Source organism: Agelaius phoeniceus, chromosome 7, assembly GCF_051311805.1.
Source record: "Agelaius phoeniceus isolate bAgePho1 chromosome 7, bAgePho1.hap1, whole genome shotgun sequence".
In the NCBI taxonomy this organism is placed as follows: Eukaryota; Metazoa; Chordata; class Aves; order Passeriformes; family Icteridae; genus Agelaius; species Agelaius phoeniceus.
The window spans coordinates 30,103,493-30,116,607 of record NC_135271.1 but is presented as its reverse complement, the minus strand read 5'-3'; the positions used below and the strand labels follow the sequence as shown (position 1 = coordinate 30,116,607).

Sequence of the window (13,115 nt, the reverse complement as noted above, 5' to 3'; positions counted from 1 at the left end):
TTTTTTCTGAAATTTCTCCCTTAACAAATTAATGTGGATTTTTGTGTGTAAGACTTTTAGTATGTCAGCAAGGCTAGAAACACTGAATTGTGCTGAGAAAGAGTATTAATACAACATTCCAAGGTCAGTTGAACTCCAATTTCTCTAGAAGAGGAATAGTTTTTATTAAGAAATTGCCAGATCAAAGTTATATGCTGAAATGCTTAAAATTTTAAAAGTCTGTAAGAACAGGACCTAAATTTTCCACCGTTGTAAGAAACAAGAGAGCTCCACACCATTATTTATTGTGTTGTACAGGGGTGTGCTGGGTTCTGTTGCTTGGTATTTAATCCAGAGGTGCATTCAGCTATGTATTAGTAGCGAGCTCTGAGCCATTAGAGCAGCAAAAGATAGGACAGAAATAAACTGTTGGCTGCAATTGCACCTTTGAAAAAGAACAGGAATTTTGAGAGGGGAGAGAGGGAGATCCCTTGGCCTCGGTGGAGTTTATTATTCTCTGGAAACAGGTAAACCAACCCTGGCTCAGGAAGATACTTTAGAATAGGAAATGTTTTGCCTTTGAAATGTACCAGATTACATGTCATTTCAAATAGTGTTCATGGCAAAGATACCCCTGGGACCACCTTACAAGAGCTTTATTTCTTGCCTGCAAATTAGTCAATTCAAAACACTTCTCCTCTCATCTCTGCCTTCAGCTCTTAATACCACACACGCCATTCGGAAAATAGCGGAGAAGAATGAAAAGACCCTGGATACAATGGTACAATTAAAAAAATAAAACAAAAGACTGTAAAAGGAAGAACAAGATGGGTTTCAGCAGACAAGGGAAAAAATGAAATTTTGGTGCATTTTTGGAGGCATTTCAATAAACCCCTTTTCTTCCATTTCAGCAGGGGCTCATTGAAACAGCTATGTTTTCCAAGTGCAGGCAGACAGCCAATAGCATCTAAATTATTTTTAAGAAAGCACTTATAGCACTAAGCACTCACTACTACTAAATCCATCTTAGAGGAGAAGGGTGGAGTAAGAAGAAAGGTCAACAAATGTATCAAGTTCTTTGTGTAATGCTTCACTGACATTTTCCAACTCCCTCAGCTGGCTTTTATTTTTTTATTTTTTATTTTTCAGAATCCTGGTAAAATGCAGTAAAGGATTTAAGGTTATCTTCTGTCTCTCTCTAACTTCTGACATCTCTTTATAACAAGAAAGAGTCACAGCCAACTGTAACAGGAGGGCAACACAATGAATCCTGGTAAGACAGGGAAGGGGGGAGGTTCAACTTTGCTGCCCCTTTGCCCCTATTTCTTCCTCACAGAACAGAAGTGCCATCTGTTACTAGTCCTAACATGCATGCATTTGATTTCCATTCAGTAATAACTATCACAGGAAAAAGATTATCAAGTGATCTAAAGCACTATCAGCATTAGCAGATCTTCCCATCCAGTGTTTTGTTTGTCCCTCCAAAGATGTAGCAGATGAAATGGATATGGGCAAGTGTCTTAATTGCCTAGAATTATTTTGTTTTCTTGTAGAGGACCATATGGTCAAGGTGTGGATTATGACCAGACTGAGGATACTTAGGTGCTTAGGTCAGAAAGAGATTTAGGAAAATCAAACAATCAATCAAACATCATACTGATGTTTATATTCTCCAATCTGAACTCACTACAGTCTTTATTACTTGATGTTGTAATACATCGTCATAATAATGGAAAATAAAATCATAGCATGTTATGTGAGGGTAGACAGTCGTAAAGTATAAGACTGTTTTAAAGCAATCTGTAAAAATGTTTCTTAGGCTTCAGTCAAATTTATCACATTCACAAATAAAAGTCCCAACACCACCAAGCACCTTACAGCCCAGCAAAGTCAGTTTAAGATTGTGCTAGTTTTGACTGGGGTGGATTTTCTGCGTTAATTTTCTTCATAGCAGCTGGTGTGGGGCTGTGTTGTGGATTTGTGCTGGAAACAGTGTTGATAATTCGGAGATGTTTTAATTATTGCTGAGTAGTGCTCACACAGAGTCAAGGCCTTTTCTGCTCCTCACATCGTTCCACCAGCAATGAGGCTGAAGGTGCACAAAAAGTTGAGAAGACAACAGCTGGAGCAGTTGACCCCAAGTGACCAAAGGGATATTCCCTGCCATATGGCATCATGCTCTCTGTATAAAATAGAGATGGAAGTTGGCTGGGGGCTGCAGCTCGAGGACTGACTGGGCATTGCTTTGGTGGTGATGAGCAATTGTTTTTCACTGGCATTACTTTTTCTTGGGTATCATTTCTCTCTTTTTTGGTATTATTATGGATTCCTCAGCTGTGCCCAGTTTTGCCTGATATCTTGTTCAAAGAAATGGGGTGCAGCAGCAGATCTCTGCAAAGGAAGGGTGCCTACAGTGTGCTGTTTGCAAAGCAGGGTAATGATTAAACAATTGTTGCAGTGGGAATTCTCTGTCAGAGCCCTTCAGGTATTTCACTGCTCTTTCCTCAAGCTGTCTATACCTGATTGTTTTTTAGCAGTCTCTCATTTCTTCAACTTCACATCTTTTCCCCCTTTGCTCTTGCTGCCTGTACACCTTGTTACTTAAAACACTTCTATGACCAGAAATTGGCTGCCCTGTCAGATGCCAGCTTTCTTCCCAAAGGCTGGGGAATGACCTCAAACGTGGGAGATGCATGGCCAATGCTGTTAAAATGTAAATAAACATGTAAAATGGTTCAAGAGGAAAAAGCCAAGAAAATTATTAGCAAGTAGCTTGTGCTTTAGACTAGCTTAATTTGCTCAACTCAAATCTGAAGCTGATCTGTCTGGCAAACCTACTGATGCCTACATTGTCAAAATACATGAGACAACATTTCATTTCTCCAAATTTCCATTAATTTCATTGCCTTATTTTCTTTCTTTTCCTCCTACACGGGGATGACATTTTTGAAGTGTACTTTTAAGAGCATAATTTGATCAAATGATCCAAGGGAACTCCCTATAGATATCCATGATTTAATGCTAGATGTGCTCTAAAGGTTAGCATGCCTGACAATGGCAATTGGTTTAACCCCAGTTAATTTTTAAATAATTAATAGAGTGTGTTTTTTCTGAGCAGAACTGTATCTTGCTTACACAACTCAGTGAGAAAGGCAGGGCCCTGCCATGTGGTGGTGAGCATTCTGAGCATCCCAACCTCGACCAGAGCAGGTCTTTGTCACCTTGCTGAAGTCAGTCATTGCACGTGTCCTCGTGCGAGATGCTTGTACCTGACCTCCAGATAACCTTGAGGATACTGGGCAAGAATTCACTGGCTGGCTGATTTATGTTTCAGTATAGTAGATATTCTGGGCTCTGAAAATAAGTGGGGTCAGCATCTGAATTTCTCTGTCTTCCCTTTTTCTTCTTCATTTGGAATTTTATTTTCCAGCTCAGAATACATGCACTAGAAGCCAAAGAAATCTCTTTTTTCAGGTTAATATTTTCATCCTAGTCCTGGTTCATATGCATGTAGGCTTTGGGCTCCTCTGCTCTGTACCCGTTTGTCACTCTTTTCAAAGGCAAGAAGGAAACTCTTGGTATGGGTGCAGAACTTAGAAGAGATCTGTGCCGAATAAGAGCAAGAACACAGCTGCACAAGACTCAGCACACTTCTCACAGACAAAGTGCAGAGAAGGAAAAGATGGCACTTTAAGCTAAATGAGAGATCATTATACAACACTCTTTCCATTCAGCTCGTTCTAGGGGGAATATATACATGTGGCAGCAGCACTCAGGACATGAAGAGCTACTTTGAAAGTTGGTGCATTTCCCAGTATTTGAGATGAAGATGGAAAGTAGAGAGTGAGAAAATTGCCTGTCCCTGCAGAGGTGCCCCCCAGCCACAATAATATTTGTGAAACCATCATACTTCTCTATCCTTGACAAGAAAGCAGCCTGGACTGGTTCAGAGGAAAATGCAGTTTGTAGGAAGCATTTCAGACTGATGTTCTTCCCTGATGAGGGAATTTTCCAGGGGCCTGGCAGAGCCAGCTGGCAGCACGAACAGCTCAAGCTACAGCAAAGAGACCCAATCAGAACTACACAAACTTGTCCATATTCCGTTGTGCTGTGCTGAATTGGGAAGGCAGGCAAGGGAGAGCTGAAAACCTTAAGGCAAAGGACTGCTCTGTGGGCTGCTTGGCCACACAAACAGGTGTACATACACAGAGTGGTGAATGGGAGCTCATGCAGGGTTTGTGCTCTACTGGGAGAGCTAACTGGGCTGTGAAAGTAAGCTCTACCCTTTCAAACAGACCAAGGTAAATGACAGTTGAGAGTGTTACACAAGCATTTGGGTTCTTTACACTCAGCCTCATGTTCTCAGAGTGTTTTGCTCACTGCACTGCCTTGTGAAATCAGCAGTAAAAGCCTGTGACCAGAGGGAAAGTGGTAAGCCAGTGGTAGCACTAGTGGTAGCACTGATTAAAACAGCAGCACGCAAACACACTGACCTCTTCCTGAGTGGTGACCTTCAGTGGGAGCTAATTCACTGGATTGATTTTATTCAGCTTGTCCATGAGAAAACAGAGCACAGCAGCATTGACTGCAACTGGCCAAAAGTGCTTGTGAGCTTCAGGGATCTTTATAGTGCTTGTTTCAGCTTCCAGGTTGGTGATGTTATGATGTGCTATTACACTCTAAGTCTTCTGTTTGGCAAAAATGTACTGGCAAAAGGCAAAAGAATATAAACTAATCTAAAAATTTATTGTTAGTCCAGTTAATGTTTTTAACAGTCTAATAGTCAAAATTACTTAATATATAGGAGTATAGGAAGGCTGCATTAAAAATAGAGTTAGAGTTGCTACACTAAAAATTCCCTCTTGTCTGATGTTGCACTTACTCCCCCAGTTCTCCTTTGGATTTTAATGTTGGTACTCCTCAAAAGAAATGGGGGAATATTGTGATGAATTATCATCATAATATTCGTGTGATACTCATGGGAGAAGGAGGTCTTTCTTCTGAGCCTGGTGTCTGCTCAGATTTAGTTTTATGTTTACTTAACACTATAATCTATGATTAAATGGCTGATTTGTGTCAAATGTGTCTGCACTCTTCCCCACAGCTGACTCTAGAATTGTAGGCAGTTCAGTTCACAATGAATAACCATTTGTTATTATCCTAAACTAGAGTTAAACTGAAACAAATCTAGGCAAGGGTGCCTCACAGCTGGACAGTTGCTATCACAGCTAAACCAAGTTAAAATCTATCTAGGCCCAGAAAAAAACAGAGCACTGCTGAGTCCCTACACTGTCACCTCAATACAAGCCCTGTTGCTTTTTACCAATAATGGCAAAATCATATTTATTGGGCTATAAAGTCACTTTGAATAGTCTGTGAAATGCAGAGCAAGGATTTGCAAACCCTGCTATGACTGCAGAGTCATGACTGAGCAGCAGATCTTGGAAACATTCACACTTTCCTAACTTCTCTTGAATTAGAGTAATTCAAAGTCTGATTGACTTGTAATTCTTCATTGCCATCAGGAGGCCAGCTAACAAAAAGTATTTGATTTTCATTGCCAATATAATTTTCCCAATCAGCAGGAATACTATGATTATTAAACTGAGAGCTATAGTTTGTAGTGCTAAGTTAAAAATTCCTGTAGCTGCAGAGGACCATAGTGTAACCTGATAAAAGTATAGGATAATTAAGAAACATGCATGAATCTAAGATACAGCAGACATACGGACACGCAGACAGGCACTAGCAGGCAGGTTTTACATGAGGTAGTTCACAACAATTTCTGAAGTTGGGTCTCTACACAGAAACAACTAGATCTCATATATATGATTTGAGATTGATTAGAAACAGAATGAGAGATGTCATAGTCACACCTGTTTACCTTTTGATCTAAGTAATCATCTGAAGACTGGAAACTAATATCTTCATGCTTCTATTAAATATTTCAATGCTATTTGTCAGCATTCTTCTGAAAAGACTCAATATTCAGTTTATTTTGGCAGACTGTGTTCACAGATGCACACCTTTAATAACAGAAGCACTTGTTATACATTTCCAAAATTATCTGATCAGCTTCCTATAAACAAGAACTTTTCCATCAATTTGATAGATGACTGTGTATTTTACATATATGCAGTTTTCACCATGTACAAAATTTAAGATGCTTTAAACCACCTCCCATACAATTGTACATAAATGGTACATTTATTTTGAAAATGGGATTTTGCAATGGCAAAAAAATACCCTGTTGATCCATCTTTTCTTCTATGTTTTAAAAGCACTCAGAGTTTCAGCTGTACTTTTAAATATATATCTTTTTATGTTACAAGAATAGATATTAATATCTAGGTGATCTGTTAAATGTGATTACTCTCCAGAAGAGGACATACAGACCTTGTCATCTGGAGATGAGGGAGTCACAGCCTTCCAGGGATCATCTGCCAATGTTTCACCACCCTCATGGTAAATGATTTTTCCTAATCCCTGGTCAGAATTTCTCTTGGTCTGACTTCTGCAGGTTGCCTCTTTTCTGTCCATGTCCACATCTAAGAAAAACCTGTCTCTGTCTTCTTTGTAGCCTCTTGTGAAGCATTTCCAGACAGCAGGAGATCCCCCTGCCCTCTTGGCCTTTTCAAGGCTGAAGAACCACAGTGCCCTCAGCCTGTCCTTCACAGGTTTCCTGCTGTAGCCTCCACTGGAGTAGGTTAATATCTTTCTTGTACTGTAGGAGATGCAGTAATTAAATTTGAATTTTTCATTTATAACATCTATTTTTTTGTTCATACACTTACTGGTAGTGTAACACTCTTAACACCTCCTATAGCTGTACCTTCTTTTTGAGTTTTGTCCTGTTTGGTGTAGTTGGATGTGCTTCTACTTCAGCAGTCAGTTTTGTTCTCTGATGTCCAAATTTCTCCTTGCACTGCCAGTTTTTCAGTTACATCCCTTGCCACTAACTAGACAACCCATGTTTCAGCATGTTACAGGCTTTCCAAGTGAAAGCACTCTCCCATCCATCCCCCCACCCCTTTATTTCTTTTTTTCTTCCCTTTTCTACTTGCAAAATCTTGTTCTACTTCTTGCAGGAAGCTGGAACCCAAGGGTATGGTTCCCTCAACACATTGCCCATGGACGAACAAAGTTCAGGACAGAGAATACCCAGAAGAGGGGATCCAGGATTTTAAAATGATAAGAGTATGAAAGCTCCTCTGAGTTTGACTTTGTAAAATTTCTGACAGCACTTGGCTCTGCTGTGCTGCTGTATGGAATGCTTCTGAATTTCACCTGCAAGTCACTGAGAACAGAGCATACTCAGGACTTAGCAGAAATTATTCCTCCTTTTGAAGGATCAAGCTCTTGAAGAACCCCCACTGTTAGAAATATGACCTCTTCAGGTACTTAAAATTACTTAATTAGCATTATAAACATTAGAAAGAACAAGATCATTCTAGCAAAGGGAATAGAGCTGTAATTGCAGGTGTTACAGAATTTAGTACAAAAGATGGGCGTTCCCAATATTTGTTTTAAAGTATTTTACAAGGCTATATAAAGAAGGAAACAAGCAAGCTATCAGGTAGTGGGGTTTTTCCCCTCCATGTTTTTGTGAGCTAAAATTAGAGGGAACACATAACAAGCATCTTGCTATTAAATTTGCCCATGACAAATAGTGCAGCTGCATGTAGTGTGCAGGAACATCTGTAGAATCATGACACATGCAGAATTCCCCCACACTGAGAGCGTGACACTATACTGAAAACAATTCAGTTGTAGAAGCAATATAAATATATTTTATATAATCTTTCTCCACCTTCTCCTCCCCCTTGTCTTTTGAATCATGTTAACTACAGGATTCTGTCACTTCTTCCCAGCATCAGTAAAAAAGTATAAAAGTGACTAAGCATTTCAGAATTATGCTCTTCTTTCATTAGCAGCTAGGATGCAGACATTTCTTATCTGAAGAAACAAAAAAAGAAAGAATAACCAGTGGCAGAAATGCACTAGAAAGACACCATAGCTTACTCCAAATGGAACTTGACCTGGTTTGAAGATGCAATTTAACTCTTGAGAAATCAAAGGGTTATTTTCTGTGTCAGCATCTCACGTGATTGTTCAGTTCAAAGTGAGCTGTCGGATTGCTGCCAGTCTTTACTTCACCCATGTAAGTGATGACACAAAGTACTGTGATACATGATATCACAAAGTGCTGTGGAAAAATATGTCTAAAATCTACAGATTTCCAAAGTAAGGGGAATCTCCTTGCCTGGGATTTTGTGAGTTCCCACAGTTTATCATCTGAATGTAGTGATGGTAGAACTTAGTCGATGACCCCTTAAGCTCCACATGGTCATAAAGAAGGACTGTGCCTTTTTCAAAAGCCTTGAAAGCTTTTCCCAAAAATTATTTTAACAAAATATTTGCTTCCTTCTTCTAAATATTCTATTGTTTGCTCTATGAAATAGTTGTTCTGCAATCTTTAGATTTTAGAAGTAAGAAATTTTTTAATTGCAATGCAAACACTGATTTTTGTAATGTCTGAGGTTGTCTAAATTTAGACTATGTGATGATAATACCATGAGAAGGCAGACACATGCATGTTATGAAGACTTGGATCATCATCAACTTGTTTCTTTGAAACATCTTACTTTCAGTCATTAGGACACGTCAGAACTGATAACTGTGTGAAGCTCTAAGATGATTTCCAGATTTTTTATGCAGACTGCAAAGCAGACATGAAGCCAAGACCCAGCTGTCTTGGTCATAATTTTCAACTCCTTGCCTATTATGTTCCTGCAACCCAACTGCAAAAACACTACCCTTATGACATATTCCCATTAGGATTTTATTGATAGGATGCATCTTTAGTTTACTTGCTGATACTCTTTGGTCAAGTTGTTTGAACTCTTGCTTTATGCAACACCTAAAAAAAACTTGTTTTCCTCTTTCAGAGAAACATACTGTCCATAAATGAGAAGGTTTTTAAAGCACTCTGATGACTGGAAAGATATGCAAGTATAACTGATATTGCCTGATTACATTTGCTTACTTGTAAGGGTATGTTTATCCCTTAATTAAATTAGATATGATTCCTCATTTAATAATACAATGATTTTCAACATTCACGCCCTGGTTTGTGTGTCCAGTGACTGCTTGCACAAGTTAGACAGTCATGTGCATCAGCACAGCAGAAAGAAACAGCATACATCCTGCAGAGCTGGAAAATGCCTTCATTAACTTTTCAGTATCCACAGCTTTCTTATGGAGAAGTGCACATCCTGTGGCCAGATGTAACTGCAGTCAGCTGTGGCCACTCCAAGCTAGAAATGTGTCTGAGCATCCTACTCCCTAACCCTTCCACTGCAGTGCCTGTGTTCTGGCTGGTCTCTTGGCTGAGTGCTTCCTTGTAGCCCTGGGCTCCAGTTAATAATATAAACAGAGGTACAATTTTCAACAAGTTAGCAGCATAAGGAGTTGTAGAAAAATGTACCAGGGAAAGCTTTGTTTATATGATATGTAATATGGAGCTCTGGAATACCCCTCTTGCAGATTTTACTTTAAATAAATTAAAGAGTTTTGTGGTAATTTAAAAAGTTTTATTTTGTTTTCCTCATGATGGAGATGCAGTGATTCTTGAAGGGAGAACACATACACATGGATATATTTACCATGGATAAATGAATTGAAAAATAAAGACTATTTCCCAAAGGAGCCAAATTCAGCATCAAAATGATTAATACTATAGCTGATCTAATTCTTTTAGTTTTTTTTTTCTTTGCTTGTATTTTTGCTGCTGTGTCTTGTTTACAGCTTCTCAGCCAGAAGAATATCCTGCAGCATATTACTGTCAGAAGCCAAAAAAAGTATCCATAATTCATCCTAACGCACTGTCAACTTAATTTTAAAATAATTTTTCTGCTTTATGAGTTCTGGCTGAAGTGGTAAGTTTGCAAATCCATAAATCAAACCATTGGAAATAAAGGAAATACATACCTCTGTTTAAAAGATTCTGTTTTCCTACTTCATTGTAAGTATAGTTTTTATTAATTAAAACTTCAGTCACTAGGAAGAGAAGAAAGAAACAAAATTGTGGACTGTATTCTTTCCCCTGTACACATCTACATTGTGACTCCAGAGCCATCTCTCTGGACTTTAGAGAAGTTTTTCAAGATTTATAAAGCAGAAATTAATTTAGATTGTGTATTCCAGTGAGCACTCTGAGGAGCACATGTGTGTGTGTGTGAATTAGACTGAGCCTGCTGAGGCCTGTAAAAGGCACAGTGTGCTGTGAGGTCTCCTTCATTTGCAAGTGCTGGTCTGGGGCCCTGTGCAGGTGTGCAGACACTCACAAAATGTCCTCAGTTTCCAAATATTTCCAAACTGACCTCACACATCTCGAATAACAGTGAAGCTGATTCAAGTTCTCTAGCTGTAAGAGACACATTAGAGAGCAGGTGGAAGCCGCCTGTGAATCTTCTGAGAATCACTGAAAATTTAGTGAAACCTGTGTCCACAAGTGCAGGAACAGCAGCCTGGCAGCAAGTGTGAGCATGGACTTGTTTGTGCTTTTCTGCACACGGGGAAAATCCTGCAGAATTCCTTGTCCCAGGAGTCAGTTTATCATCACAGGGGGAGTGGAGCCCCAGTGTGTGTTCCAGCTCAGAGCTGCCACCAGCAGCTACTGAATAGCACCACGTTCTGAATCTCAACACACCATGAAAATCCTCCTTTAATCAAATGCTCCCAGGGGAGCAAGAAATTCAAGATGCATTTGCAGCCTGGGCTGGAGCACACCACTAGGTCAATACTTGGCATAAAGAGCTTTCTGCTTGTCTCTGCAGTGGAGGGGGGCCAGGGACACTCGTAGCAAGCAAAACCAACAGGCAGCACATGAGGTAACATGACAACATGAGGGCAGCAAGAAAGAGGCAAAGGTACAGGACTGAGTGGGGCACTGTGGTGGCTGGATTAGAAGGAATTTTGCTTCTCAGCTTGAGCTGTTTAATTAAGGAATTTCATAGTAATTTTGACTAAGCTTAACGAATAACAAATTCAGTGCTCTGGCTCACTAAATTCTTTCTTGCAGTCTAAATAAGCTGCAGATCTCGGAGCTGGAGGAATTAAGTGCCTTTGCAGCACTTTCTTTCCAGCCTGCACTGTAGGTAAGTGCTGTCCTGTGGCAACCTTCTTGGGGTCAAGTGATTTAGAGAGCTTAGACAAGGCTGGGGTTCAGGATCCCTATATTCAGACATGATCCTGAGTAGCAGAGGCTGTGAGAAAATATTTTCTGACATTTACTGGAGGGGCAGGGGAGGGAAGGGAGGACCCAGCTCTAGGAAAGATAGTAGGTACAGCTAAACTAGAAGGAGGGGAAGGACTCAAGAATATAATGAGGAGGTGGGGGAAATGACACTGGAATAAAAGGGTGAGTATGTGGGATACACACTCATCCTGGCCTTCCTCTGTTCAAAGCACTCCCTCCAAGGGTGGGTATAAGACTTGAATAGAGGGGATGGATGTCAAAATATTTCCATAAGGAATATAGTGCAATAAATCAGAGAAAAAGGGCAGAATGGAGGCAAGGAGCAAACGGTAGGAGAATTATTTTAGTTCTAAGTGAATGATTATGTCTCCTGAGTGATTACACATCAGGATGGTGGTGTGTTGGAGAAGATTGTTCAGCTAGATAGGAAGGAGTGCTCAAATTGCAGTCATTGAACTGTAGTTCATGCAAGGGTGCAAATAAGATAAGAAAAATAGACAAGTAAAAATCCAGCTGGAGTGAACGTGTTTTGGGCACTGCAATCCTTGTGAGTTAATGTAACTATCGTACAGGTGCAGGAAGAGTTTTCAGAGGAAGTTATTTGGAATACTTGTAGAACATAACCAGAGAGAGACCAGATGAAGAAAATAACACACTATTAAAAATACTCCGAACATAACTTGCAAGTAATGGGTTAAGTACAAGATGAATAATTTCTTCCAAGTTTCTGCCAGAACAGGATCACCAGCAAGAAATACCTGCAGTATGACACAGCTGTGGAGTCACCCCAGTACAGGGCTGGTGAAAAACAAGAGATAGAATATCCCATTCATTATACTGCCATGAATGGAAAGTAGGAAAGGGCTCGAGCAGAGTTGTTATGGGCATTATCACCTTGGGCAATATCAGGCATTCAGAAGAAAGAGAGTTGTCACGTTTCTTTCATAGCTCTGCATCAGTTTTACTCTCACTAGCACTGGACCCTTTTTGATTAAAATAGATAATTTATAAATTGAAACAGATGTGACTCTTATCCAGTTTTTCCCCAGTGCTGAGGTTTGATCTTATGCCAGTGATGACTGTAAATGTAAGACCAAGGACTTTTTATGTGGCCATATTTTTGCCAGGCACTGCTGTCACTTTTCTATTTAGCAATTGTTGTAGCATCCACCCACTCAGTGGCTGGATCGAGACCTTTTGTTCCTGTAATAGGGACCTGGAATAATAAAGGTTAAGTTTTAAATTTCTACTTACAGAAGCTAGTATGTCTCAGAATTCACTCGCTTGTGTTTTTGTAAAAAAAGCAGCATCACTGGGAAAAATTTATTTATCCTCACTTCATCCAAAATTCAAGAGATAAAAAAAGATGAAGATTCCTGCACTGAATCCAACAGTCCTTCTTTGGTCTCCAGTCGGTTACTGACAACTTAGTAATGGGGAAGTTCTGAACTCATCTTTGCTCCATGTGGAGCAAAGTCAGCAATTACTATTGCCAGTTATTCTTTCAGATGTTTAAAATTACAGTTATATCGCTTTATTTATGCTTGTATTTTATCTCCAGGTGTTTCATGAGAACGTGGAGCTGCATGTCACAGTCCATTTTTTCCATGAGTTAAGGGAAACAGTTCTAACACTCCCAGCTTCTGCTGGCCAGGTACCTTCTGCTGAAGCAATCCTTTGTTACCATGGAGGGTCAGTCACACAGTGCTGGTCAGATTATGTGCTGCCTGTTATGTCCACAAGTATATGGGAATATAGCAAAGAAAAGAGAATAACAAAGCTTTAGTGGTTTGCTGTCCCTGAGTGTATTAAGTTGGAAGAAACTGCAAAAACCCTGAGTTATTTTCCTCAGCAGTCCAGAGTTCAGGGAGACCCA

The 13,115-nt window shown here is 39.8% G+C and overlaps 1 long non-coding RNA gene across 34 annotated transcripts in view; it reads left to right on the top strand.

Annotated features, from left to right (window-relative positions):
• LOC129122645 (uncharacterized) overlaps positions 1-13,115 on the top strand; it is a 99,272-nt gene that overhangs the window by 16,739 nt on the left and 69,418 nt on the right. For 14 of the 34 annotated variants that reach the window (XR_013183040.1, XR_013183032.1, XR_013183047.1 and 11 more), the window contains 5 exons: positions 1,129-1,252; positions 6,360-6,444; positions 6,560-6,685; positions 7,068-11,138; positions 12,801-12,893. This is a non-coding gene — a long non-coding RNA (uncharacterized LOC129122645). The remainder of the gene's footprint in view (positions 1-1,128; positions 1,253-6,359; positions 6,445-6,559; positions 6,686-7,067; positions 11,139-12,800; positions 12,894-13,115) is intronic. The other 20 variants (XR_013183031.1, XR_013183062.1, XR_013183063.1 and 17 more) reach the window with 17 other exon arrangements.